Genomic DNA, 13,355 nt, shown 5'->3' on the forward strand with positions numbered 1-13,355 from the left:
AGAGACCAATCTACTTCGAGTTTAACTAAAGGGAGCCAATGCACATTGGCATGCGATTATTGCATCCAGCTGTCGCTGATCACAGCGTGAGTATAAGTAGGCAGCAGATGCAGTGCATATTCAGGTTTTCGCTGAGGAGCCGAGCCAGTGACCTGGCCGCTCAGCGTGGTACAGGAGCTGTGGTGACGGGACGTGACGTCTCCGTTTCCTCCTTCAGGGAACGAGGGTTACCATATGTAACCGAGACGTTCCCTTTCAGTCGGTCACTCCCGATGTCACGTCGGATGTCCGACGAATTGGGATCCCTAACAAAGAGCCACAGGTACTGCCCCTTCCAGTGTCCCGTGGAAGCCACCTGCGCCCCTACTTTTTGGCATAGGCCAGGGCTTACCACAAGAGTACCAGCTACGGCTGCTGTGGCACTACCCAATCAGTAAGACGGGATAACACTGGGAAAACGTACCCATTCGACTTGGGACAGGGACATTGCGGAGTTCCAACCTTCCCGAAGGAGGTTTCGGAAGCAAATACACATATGAACATTCCTTAGGTGCATATGGAAGACTGGAGGTGATTATAACCCTCTTGGAATGGCAGAAGTCTCGCCACATCTGGCTGCCAAGGGGATGGATGAGCTCAACAGGGTCTACTATATGGACTCTCTGGAGCGGTTTTAGCAAGCTGACCCGAAGCCGGGGCCACTCAGTGCTTCTACCCATTTGAGGTGAGAACACAGCAGGATACCGGCTCCGCACGAAGGCTAAAGAATCTAGCGAACGTGTTAGGGGTCGCCCAGCCCACAGCTCTACCCCCTGTGCCTGATAAGCCAGGGTGATGGCATCCACTATCCAGTGGGCCATCCTCTTCTTAGAGACGGCATTCTCCTTCTGCCAGCCTCCGTGACAGACAAAGAGCTGGTCTGAGGTCCTGAAGCTTTGTATCCGGTCTACGTAGCACCTTAAGACTCGGACGGAACAGAGCAAACCTAGGCTGGGTCTGCTTCCTCCGGGGGCAGCGCTTGCAGGCTCACCACCTGATCCCTGAAGGGAGTGGTGGGAACCTTGGGCACATAGCCAGGCCGGGGCCTCAGAGTTACCTGGGAGTCGGCCGGCCCGAACTCTAAGCACGAATCGTCGCCCGAAAATGCGTGCAGGTCCCCTACTCTCTTGATGGAGACCGTGCAAGCAGGAGCAGAGTTTTCATTGACAGAAACTTTAGCTCGACTGTCTGCAAAGGCTCAAATGGGTCCTGCTGTAGTGCTGTGAGCACTAGAGTCAGGTCCCAAGAGGGTATAGAGGGGGGCCGTGGAGGATTTAGCCTTCTCGCCCCCCTAAGGAACCTGATGATCAGGTCATGCTTCCCCAGCGACTTCCCTTCTATGGGGTCATGGTTAGCAGCGATTGCAGCGACATAGACTTTGAGGGTGGAGGGAGACAGCCTTCGCTCCAACTCTTGCTGCAAAAAGGACAGCACGACTCTGATCGGGCATCTTCGGGGGTCTTCTTGGTGAGAAGAACACCACTCAACGAACAGGTTCCACTTCAAAGTGTAAGTCTCGTAGACGGTGCTCTCGCTGAAGTGATGATGTCAACTACCTCTTGGGGTAGTGTCTGTGCAAGAAGGCTCACTGGGAGAAACGCATATTTGCGAAGGCCACGCGGCCAGCTGTGTGCCAGTGCGTCCGTGCCGAGTGTTCTCTCGGTCAGGGAGTAGAACAGCTGGCAGTGAGAGGTTTCTGGAGAGGTAAACAGGTCTACCTGAGCGGCTCCAAAACATCTTCAAATCAGCTGAACCGTCTGGGGATGGAGTCGCCATTCTCTCGGGAACGCAGCTCGAGACAGCTCGTCGGCTGCCCGGTTGAGTAACCCAGGAATGTGAACAGAATGTGACCTCAGATGCTTCTGACTCCAAAGGGGGAGGTGGCGGGAGAGTTGTGACATGCGACGGGCCAGCCGGTGGTTGAGGCATCCGTGTGAACCACAGCATGCCTGGAAACCTGGTCTAGGAGCACTCCTGCCCGCTGATCCTGAGACAGAGCTAATATGAGCCAGTCATCGAGGTAGTTGAAAATGCGAATGCCTTGTTCTCACAGGGGAACAAGGGGTGCCTCAACAACTTACATGAAGACACGGGGCAACAGGGACAGCCCGGAGGGCAGGACCTCGTACTGATATGTTCGTCCTTTCGGACGCGAACCACAGCAATGGTCTGTGGTGCGGAAGGGTCGACACATGAAGTACGCATCCTTCAGGTCGATCGCTGCAAACCAATCTCGGGGACGGATGCACCCAAAGATGCGTTCCTGTGTCAACATCTTGGAACGGTAACCGGTGAAGGGACCAGTTCAAGACACGCAGGTCCAAGATTGGCCGTAACCCACCGCCTTTCTTGGGTACAATGAAGTAGGGGCTGTAAAACCCCGTCTTCATATCGGCTGGAGGAACCGGCTCTATCGCATCCTTCGCCAGCAGGACTGCGATCTCTGCACGCAAGACAGGGGCATCTGCTGCTTTCACTGAAGTAAAGTGGAAGCCCCTGAAATTGGGAGGGTACCGGGCGAACTGAATCGCATAGCCGAGCCTGACGGTTCGAAGCCAGGCTCCCAGACGCCGTGTAAGAGGCACCAACGGAACTACAGGCGTACCCGCAGTGGGGCAGCGAGGAAGAACGCAGGGACCCGGCCCCTCAGTCTGCTATTGGGCAGCAGAGAACTGCTGGGCAAAGTTCTCCACCGTGTCGCCGAAAAGGCCGGTCTGGGAAACGGGGCGTTCAAGATGTGTGTCTTGTCCGTCTCGCACATGTTGGCCAGACACAGCCAGAGATGGCGCACCTGGACCACCATAGTGGACATTGCACGACCCAAAGACCGCGCCATATCCTTCGTCGCTCGTAACGCGAGGTCCATCGCGGTGCGGAGTTCTTTGAGAACTTCCGGGTCATGACCACCCTCGTGCAAGTCCCTCAGTGCCTTGGCCTGGTGCACTTGCAACAACGCCGTAGCGTGTAAGGTGGAGGCAGCTTCTCCACAGGCAATATAAGTATCGCTGGCCAGTCGAGCACCTACAGACCCGGGAGGGGAGGCATGGTTCGCCCTGCCGGGTGGAGGCAGTATTATGATGCTCTAATGTAATTTCGTTGTTCTACAGCAATAACAATAAATTATTATTATTATTATTATTAAAGCATAGCCATTATTTCCGGATCCTATTCAGGCATTGCTACAATCCTGGAGGACAGCAGCACAGCCGAATCTTCCTCTCCAGAAAGCTCCGGCTTGCCCGATGCAGCAATCGACATCTGGTCGTCGGGAGGAGCGCCAAGGGATACTGCTGGTACGGTCCTTGTAGAGGGCCCAGCACGTTCCATTGGCAGCTCAACTGGTTGCGGAGTGCAAGAGGAGTGATGGTCCCCCAAGGGTTGGTTCCCTGAAGGGTTTGCCATCCCTGTTACCCTCAGACCGAAGTAGCCCCCGCCTGACTGCTGCCATGACGAGAACTAGATCGAGGCAGAGGCAATGGAACTCCGCTCCTTTGAGGAAACGGAGCTTGGCCCGCGACTCCGAGATGATCATCTTCCCGCAATGAGAACATGACTCATCCACAAATGCCACCTCAGCGTGCTAGATGCCCAGTCACGTGACCATCACCCAGCGTCAGGTAACGACCGCATCCAGAAATGCCCGGGTGATACATTGTCTATAGCAAGACCCACATTGTCTTTACAAAGATGTAACGTCAAGTTTGCCACACAACATCGTCTTTAAAAAGACGCACACGTAATTAATCTTTTAGGGAAAAAGCTCTTTTAGGGTGCTGAGGCGCACAGGGGAGATAGCTGCCTGCAACTTAAACAGGGGGTAGTGCAGCCTGATGTGTGCAACCCACTCGACACGGGAAACCACCAGCACGTTTTAGCTTTTATTTATTTTTTCCCCTGCATGCCATGCAGGCTCTGTACATTGGCAACTGACTGAAATAAATACATTTAAATAGAAGTAATAAAAAGAATAAAACTTAAATAAAAATAAATTGAGCTAAATAGAAATATTATAAAAAGAGAAAATGACAAGCACATACTTAAACTAAAATTCAATTGAAAACTGAAAATAAAAGCTAATTTAAACTAATAAGAGTAAAATAGTATATACCATAACACTGGAGAGTTGAATTCTTACTTGTTTGTGAGATTTGTTGCCTTGACCTGCACATATATGCGAGTTTTCAACTGCAGCCCAGATCCTGGTATCTGGAGTTTGGTTGTATAGTCGGCAGTCTAAAAATCATTCAAAAAAAGAGAGGATGTCAATAAACTTGTATTCACTGATTAATTAAGTGTTATTTAATGAAAAGATCCTTACACTGTAAAGACCCATGCTTAGAGTACTGACGAAGGTGCCATTGTTGTCCTTTACTGCTAGACTCACTCCTGACCTGCTGGCACAAAAAGACACTTCGTCACGCAAGTTTGAGTGCAGAAACCTCAACCGAGAAACAGATTCTTGGCATTTATACTCACACGCTGAGCTCAGTGTTGTTCACTAAATACTGCAGTGGATACAGACACGAAAACTGGTACATCAGTTGTTGCCTGTAATTGATAGTGCTGGTGCTGGGATCCCAAGAATTGATTAATCCAGAGACATTAACGAACTGGATTTGGGAGAAGTTGGAGAATACCCCTGATCCCACTTGACTTGTAATCTAACCAACAAACATGTCACACACATTATGGAAATCTGTAGGATGAAAAATTTAAAAGTTGATTGCTTTAAAGTGAAAAGCTCTTACATTCATATTGTTGCCACAGAGGGTGAGCACCTCCTGAGAGATTGAGAAGTTGAACAGCAAGACGGGAGGATTGACAGTCCAGTCCGATACTCCATGGCAGGCTGGGGCGTTAAACTTAGAATTGAGCGCCATTGATTCGTTGTATCCCCCAAAATACATTGGACAAATTAAAACTTTTAAAAAAATATGACTGATTCCACACACCACTGTTATGTCGGCGTTTTCTGAAAGACATATGAATATTCTGCTACTCAAGCTGCTCCTGCATTAATTTGAATCATATGAATGCATAATTCTAATCAGTTTTTTTTCTTTTGTTTTCTAGTAGAAATGTCAAAATATCCTTTAAACAAGATACATGTATTTGAGAACCCAAACTAAGATCATTTTAATTTTGTTTAAAAAGTTAAAGAAAATATCATTCTTTTCGCCAGTGTTGTAAGAACCAGGGCCGTGCACAGACATTTTGAGGGGCAGTGGCCCAAACCAAAAAAGGGACATTAACGAACTGGATTTGGGAGAAGTTGGAGAATACCCCTGATCCCACTTGACTTGTAATCTAACCAACAAACATGTCACACACATTATGGAAATCTGTAGGATGAAAAATGTCAAAGTTGATTGCTTTAAAGTGAAAAGCTCTTACATTCATATTGTTGCCACAGAGGGTGAGCACCTCCTGAGAGATTGAGAAGTTGAACAGCAAGACGGGAGGATTGACAGTCCAGTCCGATACTCCATGGCAGGCTGGGGCGTTGAACTTAGAATTGAGCGCTATTAATGATTCGTGGTATCCCCCGAAATACATTGGACAAATTAAAACTTTTAAAAAAATATGACTGATTCCACACACCACTGTTATGTCGGCGTTTTCTGAAAGACATATGAATATTCTGCTACTCAAGCTGCTCCTGCATTAATTTGAATCATATGAATGCATAATTCTAATCAGTTTTTTTTCTTTTGTTTTCTAGTAGAAATGTCAAAATATCCTTTAAACAAGATACATGTATTTGAGAACCCAAACTAAGATCATTTTAATTTTGTTTAAAAAGTTAAAGAAAATATCATTCTTTTCGCCAGTGTTGTAAGAACCAGGGCCGTGCACAGACATTTTGAGGGGCAGTGGCCCAAACCAAAAAAGGGGCACTAGGGGGGTGGGTGCTTGTTAATACAAATTATCCAGTTGTAACAAATATACAATTAAAAGAGAAAACAGCACACTCTGTAATAATTTCAGACTTTATTGTAGATTTTTTTATAAGAATGGGCACTCCCTCACACTCTGAGCCTGCTTCTGCCTCATCTTCAACGGAAGTAGGGGAGAGTGGGGTAAGTTGAGCCAGTGGGTAAGTGGAGCCACCCCTGCAGCACTTTAACTTATCTTGAGGACCACATAAGTAAAAGATGGCCAATCTTACCGCACTCTCCCCTATAAGTATTAGACATTTAATTTAATATTTCACAGCATAAATCTATATTATATACTAATAAACAACTAATTTAGAACATTTATATTATTTTTTAACCATTTATAGGCCTACTATTAATATGGTTTTAATAAAATATGATGTGTTATAGATTAGTAGTATCAAGACAAGTGATTATAATGGGAAATATACTTAATTACAAGAATTAAAGTGTGACAAACTGCTAAATATTCTATATGAGGATTTAACTGCTGGCTTGCTGGAGCTTTGAATTCGTGTTTGCAATGTTGAACTGCCTTTAGCAGCCTCCCTTCGCTCTTTGTCTCTGTCTCTGTCTTCTTTTTTACGAAGGCATTTTTTTTTGTCTACAAAGTGTGCCAACAACAGCGAATTTTGTGTTATTTATATTAGATCTGATCGGGTACAATAATTTGATTAGACATTCTAATTCTAAGACCGTGGATATTTTTTGTTGTTATCACTTTTAAAAGACCGAGAGCAAATCATTACCGACAGAAATACAGAAGCAAACGACCAAATTACTAATTCAGCGAATCATCCACTGACTTTTATGTGGATTGTAATGCATCCACGGTCTACCTGTTAATGCAACACATTGCTTGGGAACTGTGGTCTTCACTCCAGAGAGCAGCACACAGATCGTGAGTGATGCTGCGGAGCAGGCGGGAAAACACGGAGCGGATTAGCGGAATCAGCGGATCTTTAGCGGAGCGGGAACAGACCGCTTTGAGCTGGGGTGATGGGGGGATTGGTGAGAGGGGCAACTCAGCCGATGAGGGCAAAGGGGCAGTGGCTCTAGCCACCGGGCCGCCCCCCTGTGCACGGCTCTGGTAAGAACATAATATGAATCCAAAAGTTACAAATAACAAAATGTGTTGTCCACACTCTTAAAAATAAAGGTGCTTCATGATGCCATAGAATAACCTTTTTGTCTAAATGGCTCCATAAAGAACCTTTAACATCTGAAGAACCTTTCTGTTTCACAAAAGAAGGTTCTGTTTCGCGAAAGAAGGTTCTTTAGATTATAAAAGGTAAGAAAGAGATGCTCAGGGTCACATCACCGTCCATTTCATTAGGGCTGCAACAACTAATCGATAAAATCGATTATTATCGATTATGAAAATCATCGACAACGATTCTCATTATCGATTAATCGGGTCTGCCCACACTGCACGTCCAACGGAGTTTACATACTTGTCCAACTTCAGCCGGTCGCGTCAAATTAAAGCACTGAATTTACTTATTTCTATGGACAAAATGCATCTAAAATAGTGGCGGAAACAGAATGAGATGCTGCAAGCATTAGCATAATGGCTTGCCCTGTCAGGTGCTTTGACAGATGCGTGTGCGTCCTCAGCGCAAAAACACTTTCAGTTAACAGTCATATCCTTATGTATAAAGGTCACAAATTCACGCGAGCATTTTCATTTTTGCATAAAGGTCCGTCCTGACAGTCTGTGTTCAATTTTAATCTTTACTGAATGAGTGGCGCGTGCATGCGCGTCAGACAGCCGGAAAACAGACAATTAATAATCAGCGCAAAAACATTCATTGTGCTGAAATATCTGTTGTTGGAAGTTAAATAAAGGTTTAAAGGTCAACATGCATTGCGCATATTTTATGAGTTCATATTGTTGCCACAGAGGGTGAGCACCTCCTGAGAGATTGAGAAGTTGAACAGCAAGACGGGAGGATTGACAGTCCAGTCCGATACTCCATGGCAGGCTGGGGCGTTGAACTTAGAATTGAGCGCTATTAATGATTCGTGGTATCCCCCGAAATACATTGGACAAATTAAAACTTTTAAAAAAATATGACTGATTCCACACACCACTGTTATGTCGGCGTTTTCTGAAAGACATATGAATATTCTGCTACTCAAGCTGCTCCTGCATTAATTTGAATCATATGAATGCATAATTCTAATCAGTTTTTTTTCTTTTGTTTTCTAGTAGAAATGTCAAAATATCCTTTAAACAAGATACATGTATTTGAGAACCCAAACTAAGCTCATTTTAATTTTGTTTAAAAAGTTTAAGAAAAGATCATAAATTTTTCTAAAATGAGAATTTCTCCCATTATTTTTCTTTATAATTCACTGGCTGACCTTTTAAGACTTTATTTAATCTTTTTGCCAGTGTTGTAAGAACATAATATAAATCCAAAAGTTACAAATAACAAAATGTGTTGTCCACACTCTTAAAAATAAAGGTGCTTCATGATGCCATAGAATAACCTTTTTGTCTAAATGGTTCCATAAAGAACCTTTAACATCTGAAGAACCTTTCTGTTTCACAAAAGAAGGTTCCGTTTCACGAAAGAAGGTTCTTCAGATTATAAAAAGCTAAGAAAGAGATGTTCTTTGTGGAACCAAAAATGGTTCTTCTAATCTATGGCATCGCTGTGAAGAACCTTTTAAGCACATTTATAGTTAAGAGTGTAATACATCTTTATATCTTCTACAGTTTTGCTTCTCAAGTAAATGTATCATTTTTTCACAATGTTTAGATCTTATTTCCTGGAAAATGAGACAAATCTGATTAAGAAAATAGTGTAAGCACTAACCTGCCGGTCTGTACGTGGGGTGAGTGAGGCATGTCTGGAGACCCTGACCTTCACACAGTAGAAGAAAGCCAGAAAGACACAACAGCTGAACTATTCTGATCATCCTGAGGCAAACTAAAAAAGACTAAGCATTAGAAAATACAAACCAATGAAGCAAACACTTCTTTCAGACTTTTTTCATCTAATATGAATATATTTTAAGACAAAAACTAGTCTGTTTTTTTAAATAATAAAAATGTTATATCAGATTATTTTAGAGAGTAAAAGAAACGTTACCTTTTGGATCTATAAACTCCTGATGAGTAACTTCTTCCTTTCTTGCAGATTCTTCCAGATTGGGTATTTATAGAGATGAGAAGGGTGTGAGAGAAAACATGACAAAAGACAGAGCAACACGAGACTCTCCAGCGATCTCCACACTGATATCTATTCAGATCTGGTAACTGAGTTTACAAAACAATTTTTGTCATCAATATTGTTGATTGAACAGATAGTTGCTAGAACCACAATTGAAACTGGTGCATGGAAATAAAAGTATGTCAGGCCTCTTTCCTCATTAAGGTCTTAAGATTTCAATTCATCCTATTCAATCGGGCCAAGCAAATGCAACAGTTCAATAATAGAAATGTACAATACCATTGTAGGGTTATGTATTTGGACAATAATGGAATGTATAATTTTTAATCATTTATTTCAGTTTTAATGTTTGATGAAGTAGAATTCTTATTCATTATAAAATAATTAATCACAATTTAGGTATATATAATTATTTGCTGCACAGTTCACCCAAAAAGCTGTATGACTTTCTTTATTCTGTGGAACTTAAAATAAATTATTTTGAGAAATGTGTGAGACATGTTTTTTTTTTGTCTACACAATGGAACTGATTTATTAGCAACATGTTTTAAAATATCTTCTTTTGTGTTCCCACAGAAAAAATACAGGTTTGGAACGACAGGAAAGAGTAAATAATGACAAAAAAATTTAATAAAACTGTCCCTTTAACAAATTAAATAAGGGTATAAGATGAATTTGATATAAAAAGAGATTTTAATACAAAGAAACATAAGAGATTTGATATAAGAGACAGTATTTTCAAATGTATTGCATGAATAGCATATATGTATATGCAACTGTCCTCACTATTTATTTTAATGTGTTTCCCAATATGCTTTAACAGAGGTATATAATGTTTGGCGGGTGTAGTCACTTTGTCGCCAGGTAGGGTGTTAAAAAAAGGTGTTGGTCACTTAACAAGGAGAGATATAATTTCTTTTTATGAATATTGGCACTAACACTAGTACTTACATCATAGTTAAACACTTATTTCAACAAAAAGGTACCCACTGTTCTTTTCTTAGGACAGCAACCACATACAGGACATTCCCTTGATGAAACCAAGCACCTTTTCAATACATACAAAAAAGGGAATTCCTCTTGTAAGACAGAGCCATAACTATGATTCTCAAAGAGTTTCTTCAAAATGGTCAGTAGACGTTTTTGGTATTCAACAATTAGTATAACATTACGATTTTTTAATAATTTTTTATGAATGTTTCTTAATAAATATAATGAGTATTTCAGTCATGTCGGAAAACTAACTAATAATTCATTTCCAGAATTGTTTTTCTTTTCCATAGGTTTGGTTAACCTGTGAGAATTCAGTGAATGTGATGTTTATGATGATTTCAAACTTTATTTTTTATGACAGGGTCATGACTGCACGCTTGTCTGCCCTTTAGCTTTATCCAGGTCAGGTATAAAAAGCTATTGTGAATAAAACTGTACAATGATATTCCTCTGTTTCTGATTGAACTCCCTTTTGTTGAAAATATCACATCCCAGAACACTTGAAATGATCAACCGCTTTGTTTGTCTGGATCTCAAAGGTGTGTCCAGCTTCTGCTGTGCTTTCTGTTTAAGTTCAACTCATCACACCCTCTATACAATACCTGCATCCTCTTTATCGGACATTTAGTTTCTACAGTCACGGATTGTTTTCAGTGTATGTGGACTGATTGTCTTACTAACATCATCTACACTCTTGACAACTGTGACAGCTCTCTGACTGACAGGGGTTTTCATGACTATGCCACCTTGTGGACACTTGTTGATGTGGCTGATTTACAGTGCAGCTATACTGCAGTGCCATTGTGGAGCTGTAGCCAATCAATAAGAAACATAAAAATAATAAAATACATTATAAAAAGAAAATATTAATAACCAAAGCCAAATGTGACCCTGGACCACAAAACCAGTCATAAGGGTCAATTTTTCGAAATTGAGATTTATACATCATCTGAAAGCTGAATAAATAAGCTTTCCATTGATGTATGGTTTGTTAGGATATTTGGCCGAGATACAACTATTTGAAAATCTGGAATCTGAGGGTGCAAAAAAAAATCACCATTAAAGTTGTCCAAATGAAGTTCTTAGCAATGCATATTACTAATCAAAAAGTTTTAATATATTTACTGTACGAAATTTACAAAATATATTTATGGAACATGATCTTTACTTAGTATCCTAATTATTTTTGGCAGAAAAGAAAAATCTATAATTTTGACCCATACAATGTACTTTTGACTATTGCTACAAAAAATATACCCCAGCGACTTAAGACTGGTTTTGTGCTCCAGGGTCACAAACATTCTCATTTATCAGTACAGAATAAATAAATACAAGCATCCTATAAGGGTGAATACAGGTCATGTGTGACAACAAAGTGGGACCCATTTCATTCCTGGGATTCGGTAATATTTCAGTCCCCCAGAGTTCCCAGAGTGAAGTGGTGGTTCACCAAAGTGAATTGTTAGAAGCTTTTCACAAAACTTTGGGATGCCCACTATAATGAATAATATTAATTATTGCATTTTAATATTTTTTAGCATAAAATAATGTCTTATATTTATCTTAAACCAAGCATTTTGTCATGCCCCCGAGGCACTTCACTGAGTTTGTACTTATAAAATTATTAACAAAATGTGCATTGTGTCTGTGACTTTTGGTACAATGTAAGCATTTACTTATGTTCCTTTCTTGTAAAAAATATTTTTCTAAAAAAAAAGCTAAATATTTGATAAAAAACAGACTTTAAAGTTACAGTATGTCCCTCAGTCTGAACTCAACCCCGTCACACTAACCATTCTATGCACATAATAATTTAGACTCCACTCATATGTGACATCATTCAGGTTTTTTTAATAGTGGTGCAGAAAATGGTTAGTAATATCATACTTTTTATTCATATTTTTGAGGCATGTTATAGTCAGAGAGGGTACTGTCAAGCTTAACAACTCAACCCCGTCACATAAAATTAAGATGGAAAATTATAACTTTTTCAACATTTTATTTTAATCTATAAGGATATACAACGTACTTATTTTATTGCTGCCATATATGGTCTACTCTCCTACACTATATGATGAGCAGTGGGCATTTTGTGTGAAAAACCACAACCCCGTCACAAATACATGTATTTCTCATTGTTACGGGGTTGTTAACTTGTGACAGGGTTGAGTTATTTGCTTCATTTATTAATAATTTTAATTAAAAAAATATGGTTTCAGTAAATAATACTGTATATACTCCAAAATCATGAAAACTCATATTTTTGTTTTAAATAGAATTTTTAATGTAATATGTCCATTTAAACGTTGACAAGCATCATAAATCAGAAATTGCACCCACATTTGCAGCAGAAAGACAATGTTGGCCATGCAGATATGTTGACCCACAAACAAGCGGACAATATGAGAGAGAAACAAAACCAAAAATTTAAATTTAAGGCAATGTATCCCTTCAAATGTGTTACAGTCTTCAACCCGTCACACCTTGTGTGTTAATATTTTTAGAAAAATATAGGGAAGACAGTTAAGAACAAAAGTATTTCTTGCTGATTACCATCTGGCATGTTAAGGGCTAAAACAATAAAATTGTGGTTTTAGTAAAAATTTTAAATTAAAAACAGTTTTTTTTTCCAAAAATACCCGTTGACACACAATTTGTGTATTTTTAGCTTCAGTCCTATAAAAATGTGAAAATGATGATAAATGTTACATTTGTTATCATTAAATTGTTATCAGGGGCACATGAGCAGTAGGTACCTGTTTGTTTTATAACAATTTCTGTGTAAAATCCTTTTTAAAACAATCCTATTTTGTCCGTTATTACGGGGTTGAGAAAAAAAGGTGTCTAAAGCTGAAGAAAACTGACAATAATAAAAGGTCTTTAATGCCTGAGGTGGGAAAATATTATTTTTGGAAGTTTGATATGTGCCTAATGATGTGGGGTATTTAGAAGTTGAATCACATGTAGTTGAAAAACATATTCCAAGTTGAAATGTTACCGAATCCCAGGAATGACCCATTTATCATTATACATATATATATATATATATATATCATTTTTAATTTAAAAAACGCATTAAATTCATCCGAAACTTTGAGATGACAGCATTGATTTATGATAGACAGACAGACAGACAGACAGACAGACAGATAGATAGATAGATAGATAGACAGACAGATAGACAGACAGACAGACAGACAGA

The 13,355-nt window shown here is 40.6% G+C and overlaps 1 protein-coding gene and 1 long non-coding RNA gene across 2 annotated transcripts in view; both read right to left on the reverse strand.

The window, feature by feature from the left end:
- Positions 1–13,355, reverse strand: part of LOC107586295 (zona pellucida-like domain-containing protein 1) — a 39,195-nt gene that overhangs the window by 13,901 nt on the left and 11,939 nt on the right. The window lies entirely within an intron of this gene.
- Positions 7,869–9,342, reverse strand: LOC107586276 (uncharacterized). Its single transcript, XR_001609342.1, has 3 exons — positions 9,080–9,342; positions 8,804–8,917; positions 7,869–8,089 (listed from the first exon to the last, which is right to left on the reverse strand). It is a non-coding gene; the product is annotated as an uncharacterized lncRNA (long non-coding RNA).

This window comes from Sinocyclocheilus grahami, unplaced genomic scaffold (genome assembly GCF_001515645.1).
Source record: "Sinocyclocheilus grahami isolate Dianchi unplaced genomic scaffold, SAMN03320097.WGS_v1.1 scaffold79.1, whole genome shotgun sequence".
Classification (NCBI taxonomy): Eukaryota; Metazoa; Chordata; class Actinopteri; order Cypriniformes; family Cyprinidae; genus Sinocyclocheilus; species Sinocyclocheilus grahami.